Source organism: Sorex araneus, chromosome 1 (assembly GCF_027595985.1).
Source record: "Sorex araneus isolate mSorAra2 chromosome 1, mSorAra2.pri, whole genome shotgun sequence".
NCBI lineage: Eukaryota > Metazoa > Chordata > Mammalia > Eulipotyphla > Soricidae > Sorex > Sorex araneus.
The window spans coordinates 41,912,209-41,939,196 of record NC_073302.1 but is presented as its reverse complement, the minus strand read 5'-3'; positions in this window follow the sequence as shown (position 1 = coordinate 41,939,196).

Below are 26,988 nucleotides of genomic sequence, written 5' to 3'. Positions count from 1 at the left end.
ATTAAATTTCCTTGGAAAAACATACACAATTCATTGCCTACGCATGTAAAATGTAATGACTTTCAAAGTTTCTCTTCTCCAGTCATGCATATAAGCTCTATCTCTATGAGCATCGCTCAGTTGGGATTGAGTATAACGAAGGTTTTAATATTTGTTTCTTCTCCTCTCCCATCCATTCATTCCCCCTCTCTGAACATTTTTAATTACAGGAGCCATGTGGACTGCTCCAAGGAGAAATATAGATTTCAAAATGTCAACAGCTCTAGCAGAAACATGATTGCTTTCTCATTCCTTCTTTGACATTATTGGTTCCCTGCCATATCTCTTCAAAGAGTCTGACAGTACTAGTGCTCCTAACTGATCTAGAGTCTGCAGCACATATTTCCTTTTCTTTAAAACTATCCAAGAATTCAGGCACAGAGATTGACTCAGATGTACTCGGTCTCTCCATAAGATCAACTGCATGGCTTTGAAATACCTTCTAGGTATACTTTTACCTTTTATTTCTAAGTGGAATAATAATTTGATACATTAGATATTATTGAAAGATAAGTATTATATTCTAGACTTTGTAAATAACCAATAAATAATTTTGAGAAAGAAAAAACAAAAGACAAAAAAAAAGATATTTCACGAAGATGGGACATAGATTATCAATAAGGACATTAATTTTTATCTGAGAAAGCAAATAAAATTTGAATTGTGTCAAATTTTAAGCTAAATGACAAAGATTTAAATATTGAAAATCCTGCATATTGGGAAGGGTGCATAATTAAGAAACTTCTTAGTTATTGTGGTAAGCCAATTGCTTCAATGACCTGAAACAGTTTGAAATTGTCTTTTACAATTTTGAAATAGTTTATTCTAGCTCTTTTTTTTTATCCCACCCCTACCAATTTCTTCATAAGAACACCAAAAAGCATGTGAAAGAAAGATGATAGTGGCATTATTTATGACAGAAAAAACTGGAATAGAATAATGATGAGAATGGCAAGCAATTATTTTGCTACATGTTTATAGAACACCAGAGAGAAGTACAAATAAACTACTGCTACACATATAAAAATGAAAGACTTGTAAAAATAATATGACATATTGGAAAAGGCAAAAGGCAAAGAAACGTTATAAAAATAATACAATTTTTTCTGAATTTTGTTATGAAAATTAACAATGTAATAATATATATGAATTTTAAAAATCAAGGGTACAATAGAAAAAGTCAAAATAAAGCTTACCATTAAATAGGGACAGGGAGTTAAGGACAGGATTTAGGAGAGTTTACAGTGGTATTGGGGTCATCTTTTCCTTTAACTTAATAGAAAACTCACAGGTGTTTGACTTACTATTTGCTTTTCCTAATTGGGGTAAAATTGACATAGAACACTATTATAAATTTTAGGTGCTAACATTAATGATTTAATACAAATTGATATAATTATATATGATGTGATTTGCTCACCAAAATAACTCAAATAACGTTTGGCACCACACAGGTACACAATTCATATTAATTTATTTATCAAAATGCTGGGGCACACAGAGATTGAACAGTGGTTATGAGACTACTTGCATGCAGCTGGCTGACCTGTGTTCAATCCCTGTCATATGTGATGCCCTGAGAAGCCCCGGACCACTGAGTATCACTGATTGTGACCCCGAAACAAAAATAAAATATGTTTCAGTTTATTTAATTTATCAATTAGGTAATCACATATTTTATCATCGTCATATTTTGCAGCATAAAGGTATACAAATGCAGAGAAAATTATTTAAACAGAGGAAGATGATCAACATAATAATAAGAATACATGCAATTTTTGGCTTTAAGGAAATTCTTACATTCTGAATTTATTCCTTTTTTAAAAAGGGATGTGATATTACACATAATTTGAGAGTTAATAAAAATAATTGCAATTAACAAGCTGAGAGATATTACTTTGAAATTAAAAAACTGGTTCATTTGAATAGCAAGTTGTTTTATTACATCCTATAGGCCATCAAATGAAGTGTATCACTGTTCTGCTTCCTAAGTTCTAATATTGAATTCAGTTCCAATCTAATTTAGCTGCTTAAAATGGAAACCTATACATCCCAGGACAGATATTTGTTCATTCTTTCCTTGTGTTTCTTTATCCTAAGCAATTTTCTGCTCTGTTTTCAAGATATTTAATTATTTTAATGTTTCTCATTACAGTGTAGTTACACACGTTACTCTAACTTCAATGCAGCATTAGCAATGCATGGGTTCAAATTCTAACTCCCACTCTCAACCATTGCAAAGTCCTTATGCCTTCTATGCCTCTCTTTTTTCATCTACAAAGTGAGGACAATTGTTATATCATCCATAGAATACTGTTGGGGTATTAGAATGCTATATGTAAAGTGTTTAAAATGTATGGCAAATAGTAAGTGCTATGTACATTTATTTTCCTTTTTAAAAATTTTATTTTATTAAAGCACCATAAATTACAGCCTTATAGTTGGGATTTTGACAATATTCCATCACCAATCCCACTACCGTCAATGTCTACTTCCTTCCACCAATATTCCAGATTCCCTCTCCCCTCTTGTCATCTCAGCCCCAGCTTGCTATTTTGATAGGGACCTTTTATAACTAGTTATTAAAGTTTGGGTCTCACAATTTCAGTGTTGTTGACTCTGTGTTTTGGATGTTTACCTCCATCATTTCTCAACACCAACAATATACCTGAGTCCCCTCGACCCTCACCCTCATTGCTTCCCATCTATCTCTTCTACCCTTTTCCTTCACTCTATTTCTTTCCTTCTTCTCCCAATACTCCCTATGTAGCTATAAGGAATGATAAAGTTGTGCTATTTTCTATGTCTGTCTTCAGTATTTTTATTATTGCTAACAATGTGGTGACAATGATAGTGTTGACATGACTATGAGTAATAGAAGTAATTTCTAACCTTAGATAGACATCCTGGGGTGTCTAAAATGGCTATTTTCCAAATATTCAAGATAGTACCATAACTCTGAAACAAAAAGTAAATAACACAGGGGCAGACCTATGGGTCAAGTGTATAATTGTATACACTTAGCTATAGCTATAGCACAAGTGTATATGCTCGGGCATAGCAAATACAAGACCTCAAGTTGGTGACCTAGCACAAGGATGTCCAGCTTGATCAAGCTTTAAGCACCACACCATCAAGTTGTACACTAAACTGTCAGACCTGCACCTCCAGGTCAAACATCAACAGGAATGACTCTGGGCCTTGCTGAGTCCTGCTGGGTGTAGCCCTTGTCACAGACAAACAGACAAGCAGGCAGAGAGACAGAAGACAGACAGATACATACATACACACATACATACATACACACACATACATATATTCACACCCAATGTTAAATGGACAAAAGTGTGTCTCAGTACCTCCAGTCTGAAACACTACCAAGGGTGGCCCTACCCCTGAGCACCACTGAGATTGACTCTTACTGCTAAAAACTAAAAATCAAAGTGGGCAAAAGAAGTGAATGGACATTTCAAAGAAGACATACAAATGCTTAAGAGGTACAAGAAAATAATACTCAACATCATTAATCATCAGGGAAATGCAAATAAAATCTATAATAAGATATCACTTCATATCTGTACAATAACTTAGAAAGAAAAAAGAGAAAAGCATTTGTGAAGATATGAAGGAGCTGGAAACTTGTATACTGTAAGTGGAATGTAAAATAGTGCAATGGTTATTAAATATTGTAGAGGAAAATATTGTTGCAGCTTCTCAAAAAATTCCAAACAGAATTACTATATGATCCAGCAAAACTGACATAGAAATAGGGATTCTTTTTTGGGAGAGTGGGGGACTTTTTTGGTCACACCTGGTGATACTCAGGGATTACTACTGGCTCTGCACTCAGGAATTCTGGCAGTGTTCAGGGAACCATACAAGATGCCAAGGATTGAACTTAGGTTGGCAACTTGCAAGGCAGACACCCTCCTGCTATACTATCACTCTGACCCCAAGATAAGGATTCTTATCACAAAACAAAGACACACCAAATAAGCTTTGGAAGATATCGGGTATGTGCTCTACTTTGTGGTGATGATATGACAATTGTTTGCAGAGACTCAAACTCATCAAATTATACGTATTAAACATGTGCATTTATTTATACATCAGTTATACTTCAAAGAGCTGCTAAAATTAAATTAAATTTTAAAATTGAGTACTTAATAAGCATTTCCCCTATTTTGTTCTTTTGGGTCATACCCAGGGTGCTTGGGGACTTCCAACTCTGTGCTTGAAGGTGGCTCCTAGCTGTGCTTGGGAGACATCTGGAGCTGGGAATAAAAGTGGGCCTTCAGCCTACAAGGCATATTTTGCATGTGCTCAACCTCTTATTCCTTCTCTTAGCAAGCCTTGTTTTGGAAACCTCAGTGGAAATCGGGAGCCAAGGGACCAACTTCCTAAAAATGAAGCAAGGTGTTAGTTTTATTGGTACTGAAGGCTTCCATGGCCTCTTGAGAGGTTCTGGGGCAGGGGTGGGGACATGTGGTGCCAGGGTTCTAAGTCAGACTCTCACACACACACTCTGTCCTTTGAACTATTTTGTAGGCCCTCAAGCATTTTTTTTAACTTCCAATTACTTAACCCATTAGAATGAACTCCAAATGGCACTATTTCATTTCATAATATATGAATGGCTCACAGACATGAATATTATATGTCTTAGACATATGCTCAGCTGGAGTGATAGCATAGCGGGTAGGGCATTTGCCTTGCATGCAGCCAACCCGGGTTCGACTCTTCCGCCCCTTTCAGAGAGCCCGGCAAACTACTGAGAGTATCCTGCCCTCATGACAGAGCCTAGCAAGCTCCCTGTGGCATATTCAATATGCCAAAAACAGTAACAATAACATATCTCATTCCCCTGACCCTGAAAGAGCCTCCAATCATTGGAAAAGACGAGTAAGGAGAGGCTGCTAAAATCTCAGGGCTGGGATGAATGGAGATGTTACTGGCACCTGCTCCAATAAATCAATGAACCATGGGATGACTGTGATACAGTGATAGTAATCCTGTTATTATTTCATTTAAAGATATGTGCATATATGATATATATATGCTATACGTAACTATTATGCTACAAAGTTTAAAGATCCAGCTTATGAATTGCTATATAAAATAGCGTTCCCAAAATGGATTCTTCCTCTCAATAGCTAAATGTACAAAATTAATTGCTAGAATATATTTCTAAGTATATCTTGCTCCTACTGATATATTTCTAATATATAAAACATGAATACTTCCCCAAGAAATATCTATTTGAAAACTTGTACAGAACCCTCCGCAGCTGCACGAGCGTGAATCCAGATCCAGCTGAACCACTACCAGCATGGGCAGTTACTTGCAGAATGTCTCCAGCCTGAGAACTAAGCCGTGACCCCATGCCCACCCAGAAGGGGAAAGGTATTTCTCTCTCTCGCCTGTCCCTTCCCGGGGATGAAGGGCGTGGGGACTGCCATATTATGACAACCACAGATGGTGTTTACAGGCTTGCAATGATCCAATATCCGGAAGAAATCTCCCTGGACTTAGTTGTTAAAGTACAGAAATCCAAAACCGTGCGGCTGCTACCACGGCCGCACAACCTCATTTCTCTTCACAACAGGTCTGACACTAGTGGGGTACTCCTAACAATAATGGTGAGGTTTGTGTTGAAATATTGAATGTAACAAAAGTAAATAGAAAGTAAAGTGAAATTTATCAGTTACAAGGCGGGGTGTGGGGGTGCGGGGGTGGGCGGGATGGGAGGTGTACTGTGGGATTTTTTTTTTCTCAGTGGTGGGATATGGGCACTGGTGAAGGGATGGTTGTTTCAGCATTGTATGACTAAGACTTAAGCCTGAAAGCATTGTAATTTTCCACATAGTGATTCAATAAAATAAAATTCTTATTAAAAAAAAGAAAGAAAAAAAACTTGCACAGAAAGCAGCAGCAAGATTTTTGTCTCAGTGTAATTTGTGTCATAATTCATTTATCTTCTATTTAGTAAATATTTAACATGTTTATGCACTTGACTTCTGACATGAAGTAAGTGATTTTATACTCAAGTATGGATGAAGTTCTCTATTAAAAAATACATCTATTGTAACATACATAGAACCTAAAAAAAACTATATGTGATCTTAGCTCTTTCAGGTAATAATTTGTATACTGTGAAAAAATCGAATTGATGTTGTTTAGCAGATTATGAAACAATGAGAATACTTATGTAGTGCTAATAAACATGGGAATTCACAAAAACAGTTTGAAAAATAGTTTGTCATTACAAAGTGATGCTGAGTTTGTGTATGTCTAGAAACTTTGAAATTCTGCTATTATATATAAAATCCTGTTCCTTGAAAAATCTTCAGCTGCACACAAGAGGTGTATCAAAGATGATCTTAATATTTACAATTGCTTTGTTCATAAAGAGGAAGACTAGAAGTAGCTCAAGTACTTGGCAACAGTTAAAATTAGCCAGTAAACTCTTGTGTAATCATGCAATGAAATGTATACAATGAAATTGAAAAAATTCATAATATGACATTTTGTACATTCATATCATAGGTCATAAAATATTGTGGTTTATACATCAATAGAGATAAGTCTCAAAGCACAATGTTAAGTGGGGAGGAAAGCTAATAGCTCTGTATATGTTGCAGTTCCATTATTATAATGTTCAAAAATATCAGACCTCAGCAATATAACACATAGGACTGACCTACATTGTCAGTGAATTGATGAGGTAAAGCAAGAGAATAAAAACACAAAATTCCAAAAACAGAGAGAAGAGTAAGATTGAAAAGCCTCCATATTTTTTCAAATCTACTTAAGGTGGTTACATTGCTGTTAACTATTTTTCACATTATACATATATCATCTATATACATAATCTAAATATGTGTACATATATGTATATGTTAAGGGCTGGAGCGATAGCACAGCAGGTAGGGCATTTGCTTTGCACTCGGCCAATCCAGATTTGATTCCTCTGTCCCTCTCAGAGAGCCCAGCAAGCTACTGAGAGTATTCTGCCCGCATGGCCGAGCCTGGCAAACTACTCGTGACGTATTCAATATGCCGAAAATAGTAACAACAAGTCTCACAATGGAGACCTTACTGGTGCCCACTCGAGCAAATTGATGAGCAACGGGATCACAGTGCCACAGCGCCATACATAATCTATAAGTTAAGATTCCCAGTAAAAAGAAACATTCAAAAAATAAATATTGTTCTGATTTACATTACCTTAAATAATCTACAAAATAAAGTTTGTACACATTCTACAAAGTAGCTATTCTTTAATTTTCTATGAATTAACATAAGCATGAAGTGTAAAAACTATCTTATATATTCAAATAAAGTCTTTTTTCTTTTATTTTAATTGAATCACCATGAGATACAGTTACAAAGCTTTCATGTTTGAATTTCAGTCATACAATGATAGAACACCCATCCCTCTACCAGTGCACATTCTCCACTACCAATGTTCCCAGTACCCTCTCCCCCATCCCAGACCTCTCCCTGCCTCTAGTGGCAGACCATTTCCCCTATACTCTCTCTCTACTTTTGGGTATTGTGGCTTGCAATATAGATACTGAGAGACTATCATGTTTGGTCCTTTATCTACTTTCAGTTCACAACTCCCATCCCAAATGATCCCTCCAACCATCATTGATTTAGTGATCCCTTTTATATTCCAGATGCCTTCTCCCCCAGTTCATGAGGCAGGCTTCCAACTATGGAACAATATTCCTGGCCCTTGTGTCTACTGTGCTTGGATGTTAGTCCCATATTGTCTTTTTTTACCCCACAAATCAGTGCAGTCATTCTATGTATGTCCTTCTCTTTCTGACTCATTACATTTAACATTATACTCTCCACAACCATCTACTTATAAGCAAATTTCATGACTTCATCTTTCCTAACGGGGTACTCTTGGTAGCTTGCCAGGCTCTCCGAGAGCAATGGAGGCTTTTAGGGCAGCCTCCAATCACCCTTACAGGTGTTTGCATGGTTCACATCATATTTGAAACCCATCAAATATGGTGCAAAAATTATGGAAAATGGGTATTAAGTGTCTTACGGTGTGTCACGGAAAGCAGCCTGGAGGGGGATGGTGGCTGGGTAGTGGAGATAGTGAAAGTCTGCTGGTGAGGTATTTATCTGCTTCCATATAGTGGGGTGTCTGGGTTTGATCCTTGGAGCGCCAGAGATTGGAGGAGACAGACAGAGGATCTTGTTCCCGGGTCTCACTGAGCCTGGATTCCAAGGTCAAAAAGTTCTGCTTTACCTGGTTCTGTGGGGCATCAGTCATGCATGAGGTTCAGCCCAAGTTTCCAGAAAGCAGCCTGGAGAGTCGCGGTGGCTTGGTAGTGGAGGCAGAGCCTGGCAAGCTACCTGTGGCATTTTCGATATGCCAAAAATAGTAACAACAATAGGTCTCATCCGCCTGACACGGAAAGAGCTCCCAATATGGCAGCACTAAGAAGGATAAGAAAGGAGGGCTGATAAAATCTCAGGGTCAAACTAGACTGCGAAAACGAAGAAAGACTAAAACGACTACCTATACTTTCAATGCACATATGCTGACATCGGAAGCATCCATCAAGGACCTGATGGTGCAAGTGTAGAAAATCAAGTATAACATCATTGGTCTGACCAAAAAGAGAAGTCATCAATCATATCACGCCATTTTTGACACTGGAGAAGAACTGTTCCTCAGAACATGCGACAACAGAGACATCGGTGGCATCGGTGGGTATCCTTGTCAACACGAACTTGGCCATGAGCATTGATTCATTTGAATGCCTAACAACCCGAATCAGACAATTACACTTGAATAGATGTGGCTCACTGCCGGCAGTTTCTATCTTCATCATCTACACACCAACATCCAACTACAATGAAGAAGAAATTGAGAAATTCTACTGGAGCTGGAGAAATTCTATAAAGAAGACCACACCTTCTACAAGATCACTGTCAGTGATTTCAGTGTCAAGATAGGACCAAAAAGGTCTCCTAAAGAGCTCCACATCGGGTCCCATGGCCTAGAATGGAACGAACAGGGTGAGATACTGTCTGAGTTCATCATGTCGACCAAGACCATCCATGCTAACTCACAGTTCCAGAAGGCCAAATCTAAACGTTGGACATGGAAGTCTCTTGGTGGGTAGTTCCACAATAAAATTGACCACATCATATTCAATCGAAGGTTTTGCCTGATCTACATCGCTGTCTTCCCAAAATTCCAAATGGGGTCGGACCACTATCTCCTTCATACAAAATTCTACTTCACAGAGTGGGTAGAAAGGTATGCAAAGTCTAAGTTTAAGAAGAGAACTCACAGAATGACCACCAACTAGGAGCCCTTAGGCTCTATTGCGGAAACGTGGGAAGATGTCATCATTGACAATACTGACAAGAAATACGATTGACTGATTCAGCATCTCCATGACTGCGCAAAGAATGCCAAGAGTGGGAAAGCCACAAACAGACATCTGTCTTCGGAAACTCTCGAGCTCATTTGCCAACGTGGTTTGGCAAGAGCCTCAGGCAACCACACACTAACATCCGAGCTCACAAACCTGTGCAGAGAAGTGATAAAGGAAGACCTCAAAGAGAGTAGAGCAGCAGTGTTGGCCGATGCAAAAGAAGCTGGGAATGGTATTCACAATGCTCTCCTGTCTTTCACCAACTACAAGACCAAGATGACTGCCCTCTGATGTCCTGATGGATCTATCACATCTTCCAGAAGGGCAATGGAGAGGATTATTCATGACTTCTGCTCAGATCTCTTCGACATCCCACATACCAAATTCCACAGGATGAATATGTCGTTCCCAATGTCCTCCCTTCCAAAATCCGACATGCCATTTCATTGGTAAAGATACGTACAGAACCTTGTCCAGAACAAGGTCAGACCAGAACACCTGAAGAATCTGCCACCAATATTTGTCAACACACTGGCTCGGCTCTTCACACGCTACCTGTCCGTATGCAAGGTTTCATCACGATGGAAAACCAGAAGGACCATTCTGTTGTACAAGAAGGGAGACATCCACGACATCGGCAACTATCATCCTATCGTCCTTTTGCCGTTATCTACAAGTTTCTCACTAGAGTCATCCTGAATAGAATAGGCAGAACACTAGATGAAGGACAACCATGTGAGCAATCCAGGTTCTGAAAAGGACTCAGCACAATCAACCATATCCACAGGGTGACCAAGCTCATTGAAGTTTCAAGAGAGTTCAAGATGCCACTGTGTTTAACATTCATCAATTTAAGGAGGGCCTTTGACTCTGTTAAGACTGAAGCAGTCTTCAAAACTCTAGCCAAACAGGGTGTTCAAATTCAGTACACCAAGATCCTCTGCGAGCTGTATTACAGATTTACCACCGGGATCCCACCATTCTACAAGGAAGTCATCATTGATGTAAAGAGAGGTGTTTAATACCAATTCACCTTAAAACTCTTCAGTGCCACCCTCGAGAACGTCCTGCTACGACTACAATGGGAAGGAATGGGAGTGAAGATAGATGGTTGGCAACTACACCACCTCCGCTTCGATGATAACATCATTCTTAATAACACCAAACATTAGCCAAGTGGCACAAATGCTGGCAGACTTCAACCACGAGTGTGGAAAGGTCAGACTGCAGCTGAATCTCACCAAGACAATGTTCATGAAAAATGAACTAGTCCCTGACATTCCATTTGCTCTCAACGGAACAAACATCTCCAAATGCAGCAGCTATGTGTACCGGGGTCGAGAACTCAACATGAGGAATGACTTGGCGCCAGAACTGCACAGGAGGAAGAGAGCAGCATGGAATACCTTCAAGAGAATCAAAGAAGTGGTTAAGAGGATGAAGAACCTCTGGCTCCAGGCACATCTTTTCAACTCCACCGTTATTCCTGCACTAATGTATGCTTCAGAGACCTGGGTCCTACACAAACAGAATGAGAATGCTAGTCGGGTATCCCAAAGAGGAATCAAAAGAGCTATGCTAGGAGTATCACGTTTCACTTAAGTGAGAGAAGGAATCCGGAGTTCCGACCTCCGACTATCAAGAATCAGGGACGCTGTCTCATCAGATGGGCCAGACATATAATGCGATTTAGAGATGACCACTGGACTAGAGCTGTTACAGACTGGATTCCATGAGACATCAAAAGACTGCATGGCCCCCCACCAACGTGATGGTAAGACTTCTTTGTCAAAACCCTGAATGAACATTTTGAGGCTCTTCCTGTTCCTGGAGGAGCGGATACCATTGGGCTACACTAGCACATGACAGGGATGAATGGAGACATTACTGGTGCCCGCTTGAGCAAATCGAAGATCAATGGGATGACAAGTGATACTAGTGATATTTCCTAACAGCTGCATAGTATTCCACTGAGTATATGTACCAAAGTTTCTTTCATCAGTCATCTGTTTTCGGGCACTTGGGTTGTTTCCAGATTTTGGCTCTTGTGAACCATGCTGCAATAACATAGAGGTGCAGATGTCATCAAATAAAGTCTTGATTCGCCACTGTCTGTAAAGCCTTCAAACATTCAGAAGTTGGTCAAATCTCCATGTTGAGTCTTCAGTGCTAGCTTCCTCTGGTGCACTGAATTCTCAACTTCCAAGACTCTGTATCACAGAGACAACTTAGCGGAAACATAACCTGCACTTAGAAATAATGGTGTAAACTTCCCTTTTCAACTCTGCTCTTTCAATCTATGACATACCAACTCTAACTGAAATTGGTTCATAGTTATATGAGGGAGCTATAATAATATAGTATAATTTTGTTACTTCTTGTGTGTTTGTTAAGTGGTAATAAGCTATAATTTATAATTTAATATCAAATGAAAGGGAGGGAAAGCTAACTCCCATTTTTAACTTTATTTTTACATTGTATCCAGTTTCACATGAGGAGTTATAAAAGCCACAACTTTTTGCACATGTAAGTCAGGATCAGATTTTTTACACATTGAAAAGTCATAGTAAATAAAGTTTAAAATGGGAGATAGCTTTCCCTCCCTTTCATTTGATATTAAAAGACATTATTGCTTTCTCTTAGGATTATTTTAGTGTCTTAATTACAGTAAATTAGAATAATTAGAGAGAAATTATATGAACCCTACAATTCCCCAAAGCCTTTATCCTGCCTTTTAGTCAGATAATGAATGTTAATATAAATAATTGATACATTCTGAGTGCCTCCAAGTCTTCACACCTTACATTTTTCTTTTTAATTTTGCTCCAGATAAAAGGTGAACCATGTCAGGCATTATTTCTTTGCTCTAATTAAGCACTAATTAAGCTCTTGGTGAACCTGATTGCAAATAAAACAAAGCAATCCATAGTAACAGAAAGGCTTAAGAGTTTCTTCTTTTTTAATCTCCATGGACTCAAAGAACTTTAAAAGTCTTTCCAACAAATTATCTAAATCTTTTTTGATCCATTTGTTTTCATAAATATATTTGTTTAATGCTTAAAATTTTTACCAAAGTTTCTTGGTTACACTTTAAATGTGAAAGTAATGTCAACTGGAAACCACAATCAAGAAATGGAACAAAATGATGACTGAGTATTCGACTTTTCATATTTATGCATAGTTTATGCTAAGACTTAGCATTCTGGTAGTTTTTCACATATTATCTTTGCCATTATGAAGCTTACAGGAAATTGCAGGTGCAATGCACATAATAAAATTGGAAATATTTAATGTGATGAAGTAACTATTCTAGTCTGAGAAGCACACTCAGTTGTGGAGGGAAATATATTTGGCAAATACCTGTAAGTATGGTAACACTCAGGGTACCACCCATTCTCTAGCTTCCACCCATTCTCTAGTACCAAAGTAATACAAGGTTTCAGAAATAAATTTGTTGATGTTGCATCTTCATTAGAAATTTGCCTCAAGTAAGGAAAGTTCAGTTTCCTCAAATATGAAATTAACATATTTCTTTCTCAGAAGCCTGTTGGAAAATTAAATGAGGTAATAAATGCAAAACTTCCTCGTCAATGACTGACACATGGTATACTGTGTCACTGATAAAAGCTGCTTTCCCTCAGCCCTTCATATTCACTCCTGTTTGTGTAAGTTGATAAATTCGTGGCATAAATCAGTTCATTTCTCCTTCAACCTACACAGTTATAGGTTGTGTTCGGAGAAAACAACCACCATTTCCTTAGCCATCCCTGTCTCTCCTTAAAGTACTTAAAGCATCAGCAGTTTCCCATTTTAGACATTGACCAAGACAAATACCATTGTCAGATATCTCCACTGCTGAAAACAAACATCCACCTTGCACATCTTAGGTTGTATCACTTGTAGTCCAGTTGATCTTCGATTTGCTCGAGTGGGGCCAGTAACGTCTCCATTTGTCCCTGTCGCGTGCTAGTGCAACCCAATTATATCTGCTTGCTCCAGGAACACGAAGAGCCTCAAATCGTTCATTCAGGGATTTGACGAAGAAATCTGACCATCTAGTTGGTTGGCGGCCACGAGGTCTTCTGACGTCCCATGGAATCCAGTTGGTAACAGCTCTAGTCCAGTGGTCATCTCTGAATCACATTACATGAGCAGACCAGCTGATTTTTGATGCCTTGGCAAACAAGACAGCATCCCTGATTTTTGACCCTCGACGGAGGTCAGAACTCCGGATTCTTTCTCTCACTTGAGTGAGACATTATATTCCCAGCATAGCTTTTTCAATTTCTCTTTGGGATACCCTAATAACATTCTCATCCTGTTTGCGTAGGGCCCAGGTCTCTGAGGCATATGTTAGTGCAGGAAGAACGGTGGAATCGAAAAGATGTGCCCAGAGTCGGAGGTTCTTCATTCTCTTAACCACCTCTTCAACACTCTTGAATGCATTCCATGCTGCTCTCTTCCTCCTGCGCAGTTCTGGCACCAAGTTATTCCTCATGTTGATTTCTGGACCCAGGTACACATAGCTGCTGCATTCAGAGATGTTCGTTGCATTGAGAGCAAATCCACTACCCAGCCACCGCCATGCTACAGGTTGCTCTCCGGACACTTGGGCTGAGCCTCATGCACGAGTGAAGCCCCGCAAAGCCAGGTAAGCAGAACTTTGCGACATTGAGCTCTAGGTTCAACGAGACCTGGAAACAAGATCCTCTGTCTGCCTCCACCAATCTCTGGCATCTGAGGGAGGGGTCCAACCCAGACGCCCCACCCTACCCAAGATAAATACCTCACTGGCGGACCCCCCACTATATTCACTACCCAGCCACCGCCACACTACAAGTTGCTCTCCAGACACACCATAAAACACTTAATACCTATTATTCCCGCACCATATTTGATAGGGTTCAAATTTGGTGTGAACCATGGTAACATCTCTAAGGGCAATTGGAGGCCGCCCTAAAAGCCGCCATCCCTCTCAGAGAGCCTGGCAAGCTACCGAGAGTATCTAGCCCGCACGGCAGAGCCTAGCAAGCTACCCGTTGCATATTTGATATGCCAACAACAGTAAAAACAATTGGCCTCATTCACCTGTCACCGAAAGAGCCCCCAGTATGGCAGCATTAAGGAAGATGAGAAAAGAGATGCTGAAAAAACCTCGGGGACGAATTAGACTGCCAAATCGAAGAAAGACTAAAATGTTTGTCTGTACTTTCAATGCACGGTCATTGGGATCAGAAGCATCCATCGAGGACATGATGGTGCAAGCACAGAAGATCAAGTATAACATCATTGGTCTGACTGAAAAGAGGAGACATCAATCACATCACGCCATTTTCAACACTGGAGAAGAATTGTTCCTCGGAACATGCTACAACAGAGGCATCGGTGGCATTGGTGTCCTTGTCAACACGAACTTGGCCATGAGCATTGATTCATTCGAATGCCTAACAAACCGAATCAGACAATTACACTTGAATAGATGTGGCTCACTGCCAACAGTTTCTATCTTCAACGTCTATGCACCAACTTCCAACTATGATGAAGAAGAAATTGAGAGGTTCTACATGGAACTGAAGAAGCTCTATAAAGAAGACCACACCTTCTACAAGATCATTGTTGGTGATTTTAATGCCAAGATAGGTCTGAGAAGGTCGCCCGAAGAACTCCACATTGGGACACATGGCCTAAAATGGAACAATCAGGGTGAGAGACTGTCTGAATTCATCATGTCGACCAGGACCATCCATGATAACTCAAAGTTCCAGAAGACAGAATCTAAATGCTGGACATGGGAGTCTCCCGGTGGACAGTTCCACAATGAAATTGACCACATCATATTCAGTCGAAGGTTTTGCCTGACAGATGTCAATGTTGTCCCAAAATTCCAAATGGGATCAGACCACCATCTCCTTCGTGCGAAATTCTACTTCACAGAGTGGGAGAAAAGTTTGCAAAATTTAAGTCTAAGAACGCAACTTCCAGAATGACCACCCACTGGGAGCTCTTTGGCACTATTGCAGCAACGTGGGAAGATGCCATCCTTGACATCAATGAGGAATACGATCGACTGGTTCAGCACCTCCATGACTGTGCAAAGAATGCCGAGAGTAAGAAAACCACAAACAGATGCCTGTCTTCAGAAACTCTCGAGCTCATTCATCAGCGTGGTTTGGCACGATTTTCAGGCAACCACAAGCTACCATCCAAGCTCACAAAGCTGTGCAGAGATGCAATAAAGGAAGACCTCAAAGAGAGAAGAGCAGCAGTGTTGGCTGGTGCAGCAGAAGCCGGGAAAAGTATTTGCAACACTCTCCTGTCCTTTGCCAACTACAAGACCAAGATGACTGCCCTCTGATGTCCCGATGGATATATCACATCCTCCAGAAAGGCAATGGAGAAAATTATTCACGACTTCTACTCGGATCTCTTTGACAGCCATGTCCACCTGCCCACATACCAAAATCCGCAGGATGGATATGTCTGTCATTCCCAACATTTTCCCTTCTGAAATCCGACACGCCATTTCGCTGGTAAAGACGCGAACAGCACCCGGTCCAGACAAGGTCAGACCCGAACACCTGAAGTATCTGCCGCCAGTATTCATCAATACACTGGCCCGACTCTTCACACGCTACCTGTCTGAATGCAAGGTTCCGTCCCAGTGGAAAACCAGTAAGACCGTTCTGTTGTACAAGAAGGGAGACATCCACGACATCGGCAACTATCGCCCAATCTGCCTGCTGTTTGTTGTCTACAAGTTGTTCACTTGTGTCATCCTGAATAGAATAGGCAGAACCCTAGACAAAGGACAACCATGTGAGCAATCCAAGTTCTGAAAAGGATTCAGCACGATAGACCATATCCACACAGTGACCAAGCTCATTGAAGTTTCACAAGAGTTCAAGATGCCGCTCTGTCTAACGCTCATCGACTTAAAGAAGGCCTTCGATTCTGTTGAGACTGAGGTGGTCATCAAAGCCCTGGCCAAACAGGGTGTTCAAACTCAGTATATCAAAATTCTCCATGAGCAAAATTCACCACCAGGATCTCACCATTCTACAAGGAAGTGATCATTGATGTAAAGAGAGGAGTGCAGCAGGGTGATACCATTTCACCAAAACTCTTCAGTGCCACCCTTGAGAACATCATGCGATGACTGGAATGGGAAGGAATGGGAGTGAAGATATACGGTCGGCAATTACACCACCTCCACTTCGCTGATGACATCGTTCTCATAACACCAAACATTAGCCAAGTGGCACAAATGCTGGCTAACTTCATCCACGAGTGTGGAAAGGTCGAATTGCAGCTGAATCTCAACAAGACGATGTTCATGAAAAACAAACTGGTCCCTGAAGCTCCATTTGCTCTCAAACTTAGATTATCAGAAAAAAAAATACAGAAAAGATATAGGAAGATAATAAAGAAAATACATTTACAAATAATTCCACCAGCTGGAAAGATAGCAAAGTGGTTGAGCATTCGCCTTTCACGCAGCTGACCTGTGTTCGATTCCTCCACCCCTCTCGGAGAGTCCGGCAAGCTACTGAGAGTATAGAGCCTTTTGGATATGCCAAAAACAGTAACAATAAGTCTCTCAATGAGAGATGTTACTGGTGCCCGCTTGAACAAATCGATGAACAATGGGATGACAGTGACTGTGACAGTGATTTTATAATTGGATAAACAGTAATAATTTGCCATTCAGTTAAGATATTTTTGAGAGTAAAATTAGAATACTAATAATTGTTCCAGGACAATGCTGTGAAATTTAGCAATAATACATGCCAAAAACTGTAATAACAAGCTTCACATGGTGCACACTTGAGCAAATCTATGAGCAATGGATGACAATGATACAATGATGCATATATTAGAATATTATGTAACAAATACTAAAAGAAGTAAAATGAAGATATACTCTGTTCCATAAGTGTGACCAAGAGAATGCACAGATAATTATTAAGATTCTAATGAATCCTTGATGAAGTTACATGCTGCTGCTTAAGCTGGGGGGAGGGGTTAAGGAATACATAAAGATTCTTATCTTCTATCTTCTTAATTGATTGTCAGATACATTTATATCTGGAGTAACTAATGTTTCGGTAGACACTGATTGTTTGAATAGCAGCTCTGAAACTCTCCCAAGAAAATGATATAATTTAAATTAAATGTACAAATACTACCTATGTATTAGGGAAATTGGAAAAAGTTATAATCAAATCATCAGTCAAAGACATGTTGGAAAGAAAGTGTCTAGTTAAATTGACAATGTTCAGCATGGATTAATAAAAAATAGAGGTTATACCTAAAAACTTTGATACTAATTTAATCTGGACAAGTATTTATAGCCTAACTTTTTGGTCCCTTTTAAAACAGTGTTTTTGATTTATCAGGCTACAAAAAAATTCTATTTGTTACTTCCCTCCAATACATTTTATTTATTTATTGAATTATTTATTTATTTTGCTTTTGGGGTCACACCGGCAATGCACAGGGGTTACTCCTGGCTCTGCACTCAGGAATTACTCCTGGAGGTGCTCAGGGGAACCATATGGGATGCTGGGAATTGAACCTGGGTCAGCCGCATGCAAGGCAAAAGCCCTACCTGCTCTGCTATCACTCCAGCCCCACCAATGCATTCTAAAGAAAAGATATTGTTATAAAATGGAAGATCAACTGTATTTCGCCTTGTTTCCCACAAATAGTCAATTGGAATTCCTTTGAATGAAAGTAGAGGTGAGCGGAATCCAGGTTATGAGACCCCTTATATACTCCCTGTTATGGGTCTTCACACCCTTTTTCCTTCTTCCTATCCTTTTACATAAAATCTGTTTTGAATTTGTCCAAAAAAAGAAAATAAAACTTACTACATTTTACAAAGGCACTTGACATGAGATTGGCCTGAGCTGGTCAATGTCTCCTAAAAATTCTGAGTCTCCGAAAATTAAGTCTACTCTATAAAATGAGTAATTTATGACATTTTGGTGTCTTTCCATTTGTTCCAATGTTCATTGTTCCATCCAAACATTACCCAAAATCCTGGATTACAGTTTTAAAATTCTGACTTTAAAACTAGTGACGCTTTGAATATTTTATGCCATAAATTAAAAATAAATGTCAATTTAAATTCCTAAATGAATAACTAACAGTATAACAAAGCAAATTTGATCTCTGATAGTTTTCTATCAGAATTCTATCACTTTTCTATCATCATTGACTTTACGTTTGCACTTTGGAAACAGAAGTGGGGTGGTAATGCTATACCTCTAAAACATAAACATTCATAATCATGTAAACCAACATTACCTCAATAAAATTAAAAGTAGTTTAGTTAGCAAACATCCATTGAATTCTTATTACATAGATACTGGAAGTATAAAGTATTCTTAGATACTGAAAGTAGAAAGTATTAAAAATGAAAATAATCATTTCCCTTTCATGAATTTTATAGTCTAGAGGGATAGTGGATTTGAAATAAAGAACTTCACAAGGGTGCTTATACAATGTTATAGTGGAAAAGTAAAGCATTTGGAGAAAACTGATTTGAATAGGAGAATGAAAAAAGAATGGGAGATGGCTTTTGGCAGGTAGAAACAAACTCGAGGGACAAGACAGAGTGATGGGAACATAAGAAACTGGAAGAAGTGAGCTCTAACTGAAGCAACAGAAGATGGGGCTTCCATGAGGAAAGCCAAAGAAACAGGCAATGCCACACACCTACAACTGGTACAAACCACACTCTGTTTTTCTTCCTCACTGCACTGTGACTTCAGTCAAGAATATCAAGCAAGGGAATCTTTTTTTTTTTTTTTTTAATTTTATTGAATCACCATGTGGAGGGTTACATAGTTCTCAGGATTATGTCGGTTATACAGTTCTCAAACACCCTTCACTTCACCAGTGCCCATCTTCCATCACCAACCCCCCCAGTATACCTGCCGCCCCCTCCCACCTCCCCAGTCCCAACCCTTGCACATGATATGTTTCACTTCGTTTACGCCTTATTTCGATTACATTCCATGTTTCAACACACAACTCACTACCGTTGTTGGGGTTTCCCCCAAAAGAGAAAAGCAGTCCTATTGCCAAGGAGGCATTTGATAGTTCTCCATTGCTAAGAATATAGAGATATTAAGTCCCGCTGTTTGTTACATAGTTTTTCTTTTTCCCCCTTGCCCCGAGCCACCGAGTTCACGCCTGTTTTAGTAATCGCCACGCTGCCTGACAAGGGAAAAAAAAAAAAAAAACGAAAAGGATGGTTATTTCCCGTCATCAGCAGGCGTGGGGCTCTGGCTTAGTTGATAGACTTGTAGAGTATCTGCAAGCAGTCTCTGGAACCGACGGTCTTGCGCTGGTGTCGGCTCCGGCTCGAGATTCCACCAGCGTCCCGCTGTTCCTTGTACATAATTTTTCCCCTTATATCCCATTCCCACGCCACCAGGTCTGTTTGCTTAATGGACATCACACTGTAGTTGATGACACACCGCGTTTCTTCCCGAGAAAGAAGAAAATTTCTTCTCAGCCGGCGTGGGGATATAGCTTAGTTCAGTCTAGTGAGATGGCTACCACTTTGATTGCCTTCAATATTTCAGCAACAGACTTACTATTAGGATCTCCCACAAAAGTCCGCCCCATTAGAAAGGAACCATTACATATTGCTCATACTAAGATGACATTAAGTCGCGCGGCCGCGGCAGCGGCCGCGCGGTTTTGGGTTTCTGTATAAAGTCCAGGGAAAGTACAACCAGAAATAACATCACTATAAACTTTTACCCTTTTATGGTGCTCATAAGATGGAGAAACCTAGAGAGAGGCTCGGCGTCTCCGTTTTGCGCTCAGGAAAACCGCGGCCCCTGCGCTGTGCTCAGGAGGGAGGAGTTGAGAGAGAGACAGGTTAAAAGAATTGGGGGATGCCCGGGTCCCACAGCTTCCGCACGCCGTGGGGTCTCTGGTCCCATGCCGGAATTAGTTCAGTGGGCTGCTTGGGGTCCGAGGGCGCTCCCTCGGGCCCCTCCATCATGCTCCTTCCACAGCCGGGTCCAAAAGAACAAGCAAGGGAATCTTAGCATGTCTTTTGGCATCCAAAGTAATCACCTCAGCCGATCCACTTATATGCAAAGATCATGATCTCATTTTTTCTAACAGCTGTATAGTATTCCATTGTATAGATGTACCAAAGTTTTTTCAACCAGTCATCTGTTCTAGGGTACTTGGGTTTTTTCCAGATTCTGGCTATTGTAAATAACGCTGCGATGAACATATGAGTGCAGATGTCATTTCGACTATACTTTTTTGCTTCTCTGGGATATATTCCCAGCAGTGGTATTGTATCATGCTAAGTGAAATGAGTCAGAAAGAGAGAGACAGACATAGAAAGATTCCACTCATCTGTGGAATATAGAATAACAGAGTAGGAGACTAACAACCAGGAATAGTAGAAACAGAAGGAATAGTAGAAATAAGTACCAGGAGGTTGACTCCATGGCTTGGAAAAAAGGGAATTTCACATTCTGGGAAAAAAGGCAGCTCAGATAGAGAAGGGAACACCAAGTAAAATGTGGTTGGAGGCCACATGGGAGAAGGGTGAAGCGTGCTGAATGTAGACTAGAGACTGAATACAATGGCCATTCAACACCTTTATTGCAAATCACAACACCTAATTAGAGAGAGAGAACAAAAGGGAATACCCTGCCACAGTGGCGAGGGTGGGGGGGGCAGGGGGAGATGGGATTTGGGTATTCGGTGGGGGAGGGATGCTGGGTTTATTGGTGGTGGAGTGGAGAATGGTCACTGGTGAAGGGATGGGTTCTCGAACTTTGTATGAAGGAAACATGAGCACGAAAATGTATAAATCTGTAACTGTAGCCCCACTGTGACTCACTAGTAAATAAATTAAAAATTTTTTTAAAAACTAAAAAAATAAATATTAAACAGAGATATTTTTATATTGCTGGAGGCACATTTTCTGGGTAAATTCTTAGAAGTGTGAGAGGCACATTTTCAGGGTAAATTCTTAGAAGTGTGACTGTAGAATCAAAAAATAAATGCATACATATTTTCAATAAAAAATTGTCTTTCAAACAAAAACCAAAGTAATCACCTCAGGGCTGGAGGGATAGCACAGCAGGTAGGGTATTTGCTTTGCACAAGGCCGACCTGGGTTCGATTCCCAGCATCCCATAATGTCCCCTGAGAACCACCAGGAGTAATTCCTGAGTGGGGATCCAGGAGTAACTCCTCTGCATCCCCCGGTGTGACCCAAAAAGAAAACAAAAACAGTAATCAACTTGGCTCTTCAGTAGAGAAATAAAGAGGGGTCAAAAGGAGGGCTGAATACATAAACATTCTGCCAAAGTTCCTAGTGAGAACTATGACAACTTTCTAGAAGATGACTCTCTAAAATGAGAAAAAATTAGGAGCTTTGACGTGCAGAACAGAAAATATAAGAAGACAACTATTCAGATAAAATGAACTTCCATTTCCATAGTCTGATAAGGTGAGGGTTTTATTTTTTCCTTTTTGGGTCAAACCCAACAATGCACAGGGGTTACTCCTGACTTATGCACTCAGAAATTACTCCTGGCGGTGCTCAGGGGAACATATGGGATGCTGGAAATAGAACCTGGACCGGTCGCGTGCAAGGCAAACTCCCTACCCTCTGTGCTGTCGCTCCAGTCCCAAGATGAGGTTTTCTTTTTTTATATAATAAATTTATTTATTTTTAATTAATGAATCACCATGAGGGTACAGTTACGGATTTATACACATTTGTGCTTATGCTTCCCTCATACAAAGTTCGGGAACCCATCCCTTCACCAGTGCCCATACTCCACCACCAGTAAACCCAGCATCCCTCCCATCCTCCCCAATCCCATCTCCCCCAACCCCACCCTGTCACTGTGGCAGGGCATTCCCTTCTGTTCTCTCTCTCTAATTAGCTGTTGTGGTTTGCAATAAAGGTGTTGAGTAGCCACTGTGCTCAGTCTCTAGCCCTCATTCAGCCCGCAACTCCCTTCTCCCGGATGGCCTTCGACTACATTATAGTTGGTGATTCCTTCTCTGAGTTGCCCTTTCCCCAGAATGTGAGGCCAGCCTCCAAGCCATGGAGTCAACCTCCTGGTACTTGTTTCTACAATTATTGGGAGTTAGTCTCCCACTCTGTTATTCTATATACCATAGATGAGTGCAATCTTTCTATGTCTGTCCCACACTTTCTGACTCATTTCACTCAGCATGATACTTTCCATGTTGATCCACTTATATGCAAAGTTCATGACTTCATCTTTTCTACCAGCTGCATAGTATTCCATTGTATAGATGTACCAAAGTTTCCTCAACCAGTCATCCGTTCTGGGGCATTCGGGTTTTTTCCAGATTCTGGCTATTGTAAATAGTGCTGCGATGAACATACATGTGCAGATGTCGTTTCGATTATACTTTTTTGCCTCTCTGGGATATATTCCCAGTAGTGGTATTGCTGGGTCAAATGGGAGCTCAATATCTAATTTTTTGAGAATCGTCCATATTGTTTTCCAGAAGGGCTGAACCAGTCGGCATTCCCACCAACAGTGTAGAAGGGTCCCTTTCTCCCCACATCCTCTCCAACAGCTGTTGCTTTTGTTCTTTTGGATGTGCGCTAGTCTCTGTGGTGTGAGGTGGTATCTCGTGGTTGTTTTGATCTGCATCTCTCTGATGATTAGTGATGTAGAGCACTTTTTCATGTGCCTTTTGGCCATTCGTATTTCTTCCTTGGTAAAGTTTCTGTTCATTGCTTCGCCCCATTTTTTGATGGGGTTGGATGTTTTTTTCTTGTAGAGTTCAACCAGTGCTTTATATGCCATAGATATAAACCCCTTATCTGATAGGTATTGTGTAAATATCCTTTCCCATTCTGTGGATAGTCTTTGTATTCTGGTCACTGTATCTTTTGCGGTGCAGAAGCTTTTTAGTTTAATGTAGTCCCATTTGTTGATCTCTGTTTTTACTAGATCGCTTAGTTCCGTGTCACCTTTGAAGATACCTTTATCTTTAATATCGTGGAGGGTTTTGCCGACCTTGTCTTCAATGTACCTTATGGTTTGTGGTCTAATGTTGAGGTCTTTAATCCATTTTGATCTGACTTTTGTGCATGGTGTCAGGTCAAGGTCTAAGCCCATATTTTTGCATGTGGTTGTCCAGTTGTGCCAGCACCATTTGTTAAAGAGGCTTTCCTTGCTCCACTTCACATCTCTTGCTTCCTTATCAAAGATTAGATGATCATACATTTGGGGTTGTGTGTAAGGATATTCCACCCTGTTCCATTGGTCTACAGCTCTGCCTTTGTTCCAGTCCCATGCTGTTTTAATTGTTACTGCTTTGTAGTAAAGTTTGAGGTTGGGGAGGGTGATGCCTCCCATCGTCTTTTTCCCAAGAATTGTTTTAGCTATCCTTGGACGTTTGTTGTTCCATATGAATTTTAAGATTGCTTGATCCATTTCTTTGAAGAATGTCATGGGTATCCTTATAGGGATCGCGTTGAATCTGTATAATGCTTTGGGGAGTATTGCCATTTTGACAACATTGATTCTCCCTATCCACGAGCAGGGTATATGTTTCCATTTCCTCATGTCCTCTTTGATTTCATGGAGTAGCGTTTTGTAGTTTTCTTTGTAGAGGTCTTTTACTTCCTTGGTTAAGCTGATTCCGAGGTACTTGATTTTCTGGGGCACGATTGTGAATGAGATTGCTTTTTTCATGTCCCTTTCCTCTGCCTCATTGTTTTCATATATAAAGGCCATGGATTTTTGGGTATTGATTTTGTAGCCTGCAACTTTACTGTATAAGTCTATTGTTTCTAGGAGTTTCTTAATGGAAGTTTTAGGATTCTCTAGATATAGTATCATATCGTCTGCAAATAGTGAGAGTTTGATTTCTTCCTTTCCTATCTGGATGCCCTTAATCTCTTTTTCTTGTCTAATAGCTATCGCAAGTACTTCCAGTACTATATTAAAGAGGAGTGGTGAGAGTGGGCATCCTTGTCTTGTGCCTGATCTCAAAGGAAAGGCTCTTAGTTTTTCCCCGTTGAGGATAATGCTTGCCATAGGCTTGTGATAGATGGCTTCAACTATCTTGAGGAAAGTTCCTCCAAACCCCATTTTGGCGAGGGTTTTCATCATGAAAGGATGTTGGATCTTGTCAAATGCTTTATCTGCATCTATTGATATGATCATATGGTTTTTATCTTTGCTTTTGTTGATATGGTGGATTATGTTGATTGATTTCCGAATGTTAAACCATCCTTGCATCCCCGGGATGAATCCCACTTGGTCGTGATGTATGATCTTTTTGATGAGTTGTTGGATCCTATTTGCTAGTATTTTGTTGAGGATCTTCGCATCGGTGTTCATCAGGGATATTGGTCTGTAATTTTCTTTCTTAGTGGTGTCTTTGTTTGCTTTTGGTATTAGGGAGATGTGTGCTTCATAGAAACTGTTTGGAAGAGTTCCTGTTTTTTCAATTTCCTGGAAAAGTTTGAGGAAAACAGGCAACAGGTCTTCTTTAAATGTTTGGAAGAATTCGCCTGTGAAAGCATCTGGGCCTGGGCTTTTGTTTTTGGGGAGGTTTTTGATCACAGTTTCAATTTCCTTAACATTGATGGGTCTATTCAGGTATTCCAAGTCTTCTTTGTTCAGTCTTGGGAGATTGTAGGAATCGAGGAATCCATCCATTTCTTTTAGGTTCTCCTGTTTTGTGGCATATAGACTTTCGAAGTAGTCTCTAATGATCTTTTGAATTTCACTGGTTTCTGTTATGATGCCCCCCTTTTCATTTCTGATTCGATTTATTAGAGTTTTCTCTCTTTCTTTCTTTGTGAGTCTTGCTAGCGGTTTATCAATCTTATTTATTTTCTTGAAGAACCAGCTCTTTGTTTCATTGATCTTTCGGATTGTCTTTTTGGTTTCCATGTCATTAATTTCTGCTATAATTTTTATTATTTCTTTCCTTTGATCTGGTTTGGGTTCCTTTTTCTGGTCCTTTTCTAAGGTCTTGAGTCGTGAAGTCAAGCTGTCTATGTGAGCCCTTTCTTCCTTCCTGAGGAATGCTTGGAGGGCTATAAATTTTCCCCTTAACATGGCTTTAGCTGCGTCCCATAGGTTTTGGCAGCTCGTGTCTTCATTCTCATTTGTTTCTAAGTATTTTTTGATTTCTTCCTTGATTTCCTTCCTGACCCACTCATTGTTCAACATTGAATTGTTTAATTTCCAAGTGTTTGATTTGATTCTCCTTGTCAGTGAGTGGTTAGCTTCTATCTTCAGCGCATCGTGGTCTGAAAAGATGGTTGATACAATTTCTATTTTTCCGATTCTATTGAGGTATGTTCTGGGGCCCAGTACATGGTCTATTTTAGAAAATGTTCCATGTGCACTGGAAAAGAATGTGTATTCTTTCTTTTTGGGGTGTAAGGCCCTGTATAGGTCTATTAGGCCTCTCTCTTCAATTTCTTCTTTCAGAGTCAGTGTTTCCTTATTGAGTTTTGTTCTTGTCGATCTATCTAGAGGCGATAAAGCCATATTGAAGTCTCCGACTACTATTGTGCTGTTAGTGATGTCCTCTTTGAAGTCTGGTAGGAGTTGTTTTAAATATTTAGCTGGTCACTCATTAGGTGCATATACGTTTAAGAGTGTGATTTCTTCCTGTTGTACGTATCCCTTGATAAACAGAAAATGACCTTCGCTGTCCCTTTTAATCTTTTTCAACCTGAAATCTATGTTGTCGGATATTAGGATGGCCACTCCAGCTTTTTTAAGGGGGTTGTTTGCTTGCAGGATTGTTTTCCATCCTTTGACTTTGAGTCTATGTTTACTCTGTTTATTCAGGTGTGTTTCTTGCAGGCAGCAGAATGTTGGGTTTAGTTTCCGGATCCATTTTGCCACTCTGTGTCTCTTGATGGGTGCATTTAGGCCGTTGACATTGAGAGAGATTATTGTGATAGGATTTTGTGTCATATTTCTGTGGTATTTGTTGTTTTTATGTGGCTCCACCTTGTCTTACAGTAGCCCCTTTAGACCTTCTTTCAAGTTTGGTTTTGAGTCTATGAAGTTCCTGAGCTGTTGTTTATCCAAGAAGTAGTGTATGGTTCCTTCGAGTTTGAGTGAGAGTTTAGCCGGATAAAGTATTCTTGGTGAGGCGTTCATTTCGTTGAGTCTTTTCACTATGTCCCACCATTGTCTTCGGGCTCGGAGGGTTTCCTCTGACAGGTCTGCTGTAAATCTGAGGGGTGCTCCTTTGTATGTGATTTCCTTCTTTGACCTTGCTGCTTGCAGAATTGTGTCTCTATCCATAGCATCCGTCATTCTGACTATGATATGCCTTGGAGTCTTTGTATTCGGGTCTCTTTTTGCTGGTACTCTTCGGACTCCTTGTATCTGGATGCCTGCCTTCTCCAGCTTTGGGAATTTCTTAGCAATGATGTCTTTGACTGTGTTTTTTTATTGGGGTTACTTCCCTGTGGTTCTGGTACTTCAATGATTCTTATGTTGTTCCTCTTGAAGTC